The sequence below is a fragment of the Amblyraja radiata genome, chromosome 14 (genome assembly GCF_010909765.2).
Source record: "Amblyraja radiata isolate CabotCenter1 chromosome 14, sAmbRad1.1.pri, whole genome shotgun sequence".
In the NCBI taxonomy this organism is placed as follows: domain Eukaryota; kingdom Metazoa; phylum Chordata; class Chondrichthyes; order Rajiformes; family Rajidae; genus Amblyraja; species Amblyraja radiata.
In genome coordinates, this window is record NC_045969.1 from 36,602,850 (window position 1) to 36,611,182 (window position 8,333).

Genomic DNA, 8,333 nt, shown 5'->3' on the forward strand with positions numbered 1-8,333 from the left:
GGGTGGCCCTGACCTAACATCTGCCTCATTGGAGACCCAGGACTATCTAAAATTATCTATATATAATTGGACTTTGCTGGACTTTATCTTGCACTGAACATTATTGCCTTTATCCTGTGGATGGCTCGATTGTAATCATGTATAGACTTTTCGCTGACTGGATAGCATTACAACAAAAAACTTTTCATTGTACCTCGGTACATGTGACAATAAACTAAAACTAACTAACTAACTAACTAACTAACTAACTAACTAACTAACTAACTAACTAACTAACTAACTGACTGACTGACTGACTGACTGACTAGCTAACTAACTAACTAACTACCAACCAACCAGCTAACCAATTAACTAACTACCAACCAGCTAACTAACTAACTAACTAACTAACTAACCAACCAACCAAATTTACCTGATTTACTGTTTGGTCTACAATGACTCCCATTTTCATTGCCCTTCAAATGTAATTTCAACTAGACTCAGTGGGACCCGTTGGGTCCCTGTCACACAGGAGGCTTGGTCCCCCAACGCAATATTCCACCACTCACCCATAGCCCCCAACTGCACAGGTGCAGTTCATTTCCCTCATCCCTAGCACTCTCTCCCCCTCTGCTTTAACCTCACTCTTCTTTTCCCTCTCCTACTCTCCTACAATCCCTCCCTCACCTCTCCTTTTCCCTACCCTCAGTCATTCCCTTCCTCCATCCCTCCATAACTCCTCTCCCTTCCATACTCCCCTCCTCTCCCTCTATCCCCTCTCCTCCCTCACACTCCTTCCTCACCTCCCCAGGATCTCGAGGTTGCCGCTCCTCTCCCTTCTTGCGTGCCCCGGCGCGGATCCTTGGCTCGGCCCGGAAGCACCAGCAGCTACGGCCGCGCCGGCGTGTGGGCGGGGGGGTTGGGGGAGAGCTCGGAGAAAAGACGGGGGAAGAGCCATGGTGGAGAGGGGGTATCACGGGGAGGGCGGCAGGAACCAGCGAGGGGGACCAGAGGGGAAGGGGCTGGAGCTGCAAGGCGTTGCGATGGCATTGCGTTTGGGACTCACAGCGGGTGCTGGACGCTCTCCTCCACGGGGATCAGAGTCTCTGCTTTCCGTTTGATGACATCTCCAACTCCGCGCCAGGCCGGGCCGCTTCCGATCCCTCCGAAAATTGTGTCCGGTTGGAGATCTCCGCCGGCAACCCGCAGCATCCCTCAGCTCCAGTAAAGACGGGATGGCGCTGGAAGGGGCGGGCCATCCCGGGAAGTGATGCGAGAAGAGACCAACCCGCGCGGCGCTGACTGGCAGGAGAGGAGATCGATCTGCGTACGTGCGTTTTTTACGATTTTTAAACCTCGCTAACTTTTACAATGTGCTACCAATCGGAACAAAACTTGTTGCACTTGCAGCACAGGAGAACAGTGAGTGAGCTGACGGGAAATTGTAGTGCTATCGTGTACCGTTTGTGCGCAAATAGAATAAACACGCAAACCGGAAGAGCACAAGTTCAGAGTTTTAGTTATGTATAGAATCTGCTTCAAATCAGACACACAAAACTGATACTAAATCATTACATTTTGAATAAAGGATTACTCCAAGGGATTTTAGGTTTCAGTTTGTGTTTATTATTGCCACGTGTATTCGAGGTACAGTGAAGCTTGTTTTGCATGTTTTCTAATCAAATCAGATAATACCATACATAAATACAATCAAGCCACACTCAAATGCAATAGGTAGAGTAAAGGGTAAGCTACAGAGTGCAGAATATAGTTCTCAGCATTGCGGCACAGTGGTGCAGCGGTAGAGTTGATGCCTTATAGCGCCAGAGTTCGATCCTGACTACAGTTGATGGCTGTATGGAGTTTGTACGTTCTCCCCGTGACAGTGTGGATTTCCTTCTGTTTCCTCCCATATTCCAAAGACATGCAAGTTTGTAGATTCACAAAAATGCTGGAGAAACTCAGCGGGTGCAGCAGCATCTATGGAGCGAAGGAAATAATTCTTGGACAAGTTTGCAGGTTAATTGGCTTCTGTAAATTATCCCCAGTGTGTAGGATAGAACTACGGTGCGGGGGTGATCACTGATCGGTGCGGACGAGGAAGGCCGAAGGGCCTGTTTCCTTGCTGTATCACTAAACTAAACTAAACTAATCTAAACTAATATTGTTATTTTAAAACAGATAAAGCAATATTACAGTATGCTGAGAAATGAGGCTTTCTTGCAAAATGTTCCAATACAACAATCCACAAATTCTTCTAGGTTTGAGAATAAGGTGAATCATTTTCTAAATATCCCTATTTTGCTCCTTTTCCATTTTTCTTCCCAACTGTCATTAGGTTGTGGTGATGGTTATAGGATTCAGTTATGTCCAAAGAAGACTCTGTACTACTCTATTTAAACTCATAGAATCTGAGCCAGGAGCAAAGAGACATTACCGACAGCTGTTTACTTACCAAGTTGAAATGTTACCGTATTACTATGATTCCGCCCCAACCAAGACCCAGCATTTCATGCCACAAAAAGGAGGAGGGATTCAAGTGTCACCCCAACTGGGATTTGCTTTGTTTTGACTGATAATGCCTTTGAATTCTAATCAAAATCTTACCCTATAATCCCTTGGTTGATAGTGCAGATAATTAACAAACCCACTAATAGCTGCTTTAGAATGCTAGCAACGAGCTGTAAATGGGATACAAAATGGTATTTATTATCAGATGCCAAGTCCCAATCCATCCTATTAAAAAGCACCTTTTTGCTTGGTTACCATAATTCCAATAAATTGTCTGCATGTTTCATTTCATGATATGAAAATACATTGTGCATCATGAAATATTACGATGCCATGGTCAACAACACTGAGGACATGCTGTGGTAACATGCCATGTCTGACCACTGTGAAAACAGAAGCAACCTTTCATGTGGTCAAACCTCAATATCTATCTATATCCTTGCAGGTTTGGAAGATTGGCATTAACATTTTTGAATCAAAGCATAGACTCCACCATTTCAGAATAAATCTATAATATTAAAGATAAAGACAAGAGGCCATTCAGGAGCGGGTTCACAAAGCAGAACATACTCACTTTTGGATCTCCCCCATCCAAACGGCCCTTCCGTAATCTAGGGTCCTGTCTGATTATTTTCCACCTCATTGCAGGCATTGGACTTTGTCTCTAGAACTGTTGCACTACAATACTGAGACTACACTCAGCACTCTGTATCTTCCCTTTGCTCCACCTTTAGAGTTTAGAGTTTGGAGATACAACGTGGAAACAGCCTTCGGCCCACCGAGTCCACACCGACCAGCGATCACTGCATACCCTAGCACTATCCTACACATGATACGATAGAACTTTATTTATCCCAGGAGGGATATTGGTTTGCCAACAGTCATAAAACACAACAAAATACATGAAACATGAAATTAAAGTGACGAGTGAAAAGGATTGGGGATGTGCAAAGATTTGGGGGAGGGGGGAAGGGGGTGTGGGGAGTCAGTTCACCCCACGACAGAAGGGGGAGACAATTTACAATCTTTACTGAAGCCAATCAACCTACAAACCTGCATGTCTTAAGAATGTGGAGGGAAACGGAGCACCCGGGGAAAAACCACGCAGGTTACAGGGGGAACGTACAAATTCCGTACAAACAGCACCTGTAATCAGGATCAAACCCGGGTCTCTGGAGCTGTAAGACAGCAACTCTACAGCTGTGCCACCGTGCTGCCCCATGGTTTCGTATATGTTCCTTGAAGTCAAATCATAAGTGCTTGCATGAAAAATGTATTTCTCACTCTGCATATTCAATCATTCCCAATTGTCCCAATAAACAAATATTAGGGACGGTGTCTATAATTGAAATTAATGATATGGATATATCTGCAAGCCTTTTGGCCATCTCCCAACCTTGTGAAATGTTATAAAGAAGCAGTTATTTACATACATTATATAACAAAGTTAAATACCTCAGGAAACCTTGTTTGTTGTATGTCAGATATATTGGAAGAATAAATTAAGTACTCCCACCTGAAATGAATTAATGGATCTTTGCTGATGGCTTCCATCAAACTCCATTGGATAGTGAACAGGCCTCAAGCATTTGGCACACGATCAAAAGTTCTCTGGGAACCAGTGACTGTGGTGAAGCTCTCCCAGAGGCAATGGTTGCTTCAAGACCCACTTATAAAAGGGCTGTCTCTGAACAAACAAAGGACATTTCTTACGTGATACAACTGTAGAATAATACACCTCTGATTGTAATGTACTCGTTTTGAAGGGATTAACAGGCTTTGTGGAGCTTGATGAGTTCAAATCAGTCAGTGAGCCAAATTTACTAAATTAATTTCATGGTTTATTTTGTTCCTCACTGATGTTATAAGAAATTACATCAGAAAACATTGATAGTATTTTAGCGTACAGCGTGGAAACAGGCCCTTCGGCCCACTGAGTCCGCGTCAACCAGCGATCACCCTGTACACTAATACTATCCTACACACTAGGGGCAATTTACAATTTTACCGAAGCCAATTAACCTACAAACCTGCTTGTCTTTGGAGTGTTGGAGGAAAATAGAGCAAAGCCCACGCGATCACAAGGAGAAGGTACAAACTCCGTATTGACAGCACCTGTAGTCAGGATTGAACCTGGGTCTCTGGCACTGTAAGGCAGCAACTCTACCGCTATGCCACCGTGCCACCCATTTATGTAATCAGTTACGTGTTAATGCAATCTTCTTGTTTTACAATTGCACATAAAATTTGAATACATTTTTTTTTTAAATCATTGCATCCATTAGATGCAAATGTGCTGCAAATGTGGAAGTAAATAAAAAAATACTTCAAGGATGCTCACTGTATCTGTTACACTAAAATGCTGAAAACTATATTCTGCTCTCCCTTTGCTCTATAATACGTTTGAATTTGGCTTGAATGTATTTATGTATAGTATTATCTGATTTGAAAGGATAACACGCAAGTCAAAGCTTTTCATTGTGCCTCGGTATATATTACAATAATAAACTTAAATCTAAATCTCTTGAGAAACAAGTAAAATCACCTGCATTTTTACACTTACTGTCCCTGTGAGTCCCAACTTTATTTAATGCCAGAATCTGTAAAGTCTCAGAATTTAGCACAGTCTCAGTACCATGTTGGAACTTAGTTTAGAGAAACAGAGCGGAAACAGGCCCTTCGGCCCTCCGCGTCCATGCAGACCAGTGAACCCCGTACACAAACACTGTCCTACCCACAAGGGACAATTTACAATTTACAGAAGCCAATTAACTTGCAAACCTGCACGTCTTTGGAGTGTGGGAGGAAATCGGAGCACCTGGAGAATACCCACACAGCTCACAGGGAGAATGTACAAACTCTGTATGGACAGCACCCGTACTCAGGATCAAACCCAGATCTCTGGCGCTGTAAGGCAGGAACTCTACCGCTGAGCCACTATGCTGCCCTCTGGGAATAACAGTGTAGATTTCAAAACCAGGCTGACATTCCAATATCGACACAAGGAACTGCAGAAGCCGGCTTACCGAAAAAGATACAGAATGCTGGAGTAACTTAGCGGGTCAGGCAGTATCTCTGAACATGGACAGGTGACATTTTGGGTCAGGACCGTTCATCTAAAGAAATTTTATCCCCTCCCACCACCACAATAAATCCGAAGAAGGGTCCCAACCCAAAACATGCTCCAGAAATAGTGGATGCATTAGTAATAATCTTTCAAAACTCTTTAGATTCTGGAGTAGTTCCTGAGGATTGGCGGGTAGCAAACATAACCCCACTTTTTAAGAAGGGAGGGAGAGAGAAAACGGGGAATTACAGACCAGTTAGTCTAACATCGGTAGTGGGGAAACTGCTAGAGTCAGTTATTAAAGATGGGATAGCAGCACATTTGGAAAGTGGTTAAATCATTGGACAAAGTCAGCATGGATTTACGAAAAGGTAAATCATGTCTGACGAATCTTATAGAATTTTTCGAGGATGTAACTAATAGCGTGGATAGGGGAGAACCAGTGGATGTGGTGTATCTAGACTTCCAGAAGGCTTTCGACAAGGTCCCACATAAGAGATTAGTATACAAACTTAAAGCACATGGCATTGGGGGTTCAGTATTGATGTGGATAGAGAACTGCCTGGCAAACAGGAAGCAAAGAGTAAACGGGTCCTTTTCACAATGGTGGGCAGTGACTAGTGGGGTACCTCAAGGCTCAGTGCTGGGACCCCAGCTATTTACAATATATATTAATGATCTGGATGAGGGAATTGAAGGCAATATCTCCAAGTTTGCGGATGACACTAAGCTGGGGGCAGTGTTAGCTGTGAGGAGGATGCTAGGAGACTGCAAGGTGACTTGGATAGGCTGGGTGAGTGGGCAAATGTTTGGCAGATGCAGTATAATGTGGATAAATGTGAGGTTATCCATTTTGGTGGCAAAAACAGGAAAGCAGACTATTATCTAAATGGTGGCCGATTAGGAAAAGGGGAGATGCAGCGAGACCTGGGTGTCATGGTACACCAGTCATTGAAAGTAGGCATGCAGGTGCAGCAGGCAGTCAAGAAAGCGAATGGTATGTTAGCTTTCATAGCAAAAGGATTTGAGTATAGGAGCAGGGAGGTTCTACTGCAGTTGTACAGGGTCTTGGCGAGACCACACCTGGAGTATTGCGTACAGTTTTGGTCTCCAAATCTGAGGAAGGACATTATTGCCATAGAGGGAGTGCAGAGAAGGTTCACCAGGCTGATTCCTGGGATGTCAGGACTGTCTTATGAAGAAAGACTGGATAGACTTGGTTTATACTCTCTAGAATTTAGGAGATTGAGAGGGGATCTTATAGAAACTTACAAAATTCTTAAGGGGTTGGACAGGCTAGATGCAGGAATATTGTTCCCGATGTTGGGGAAGTCCAGGACAAGGGGTCACAGCTTAAGGATAAGGGGGAAATCCTTTAAAACCGAGATGAGAAAAACTTTTTTCACACAGAGAGTGGTGAATCTCTGGAACTCTCTGCCACAGAGGGTAGTTGAGGCCAGTTCATTGGCTATATTTAAGAGGGAGTTAGATGTGGCCCTTGTGGCTAAGGGGATCAGAGGGTATGGAGAGAAGGCAGGCACGGGATACTGAGTTGGATGATCAGCCATGATCATATTGAATGGCGGTGCAGGCTCGAAGGGCCGAATGGCCTACTCCTGCTCCTAATTTCTATGTTTCTATGTTTCTATGTAACATATCCTATCCATGTTCTCCAGAGATGGTGCCTGGCCCGTTTATTCACTCAAGCATTTTGTGTCTTGTTCTGACATTCCAATGTCTAAAGCCTTTGATTTAGAAGCAAATGTCTCACACTTCCTCACAGTGCGCGCACTAACAACTGGGAATTAATAGATACTGTACTTAATGTGTGGAAACACGAGCATGGCCCGAGTTTTGCTCTCTGTGATGAACGCAGTGTCAGCTACTTGTTACACTTGCACATGCTCTGGACCACACTGGCCAAACCGAGGCTCATGAACGAATGTGCCTCTTTCATAGTTCAATGCTTCAATGGTTGAATGGTTATTTATTGTCATGCATGCACAGCACAGTGAAATCCTTTTGCACAACCCACAAATGCACAGGGACCATATGTTGCCGCTGTTTACAAAGAAAATATCCAAAGTCCAAAGTCCGGTCCACTTGCATGTCCGGTTCAAAAGCACGATTGAATTCTGGTCATATAGGTCAAATCTTGAGAATTAGTCGATATTGTACTTGCGGATTTTACTGCGTCTATTTTTAGCCTTTCATCTAGGAAGTATCGAGCTGTTTAGAAATAATCAACCATTTCAAGGCTTGAAATGAGAAGGCAGAAAAGACATTGTAACCATCACTAAAATCGAAGACAGAAGAAACTGCTGATGTTGGAATCTTGAACAAAACACAAAGTGCTGGAGGAACTCAACGGGGTCAGGCAGCATCTGGGAAGGGAATGGACAGATGACGTTTCAGCTTGGGACTCTTCTTCAGCTTTTTATGTTTTGATTAAAATTGAAGAGATTTTGAGGAATTTGAGAAAGCTTGTTAAGGTCACTGCAGATTAAATAGATTGCTAAAAACAGGATGGTGATGGCTAAAATCCTAATGACTGCTTGTGAAACAGACGGACAGAAAAAAAGAGGAAATCTTGACGAAGAGCTAGAGAATTTTATGGTTGAAAGGAGAGGGAAATCTACCTGAACAAATCCACTAATGAAACGAGAGCAAAACAAGTCAAAGAGTATATTTGCTTTGTTATAAATGCATTATCACCTAATGTCCATATAACAGTCACCTAATAATGATTATTCTACCCTACGAGGCTTTTGGATTA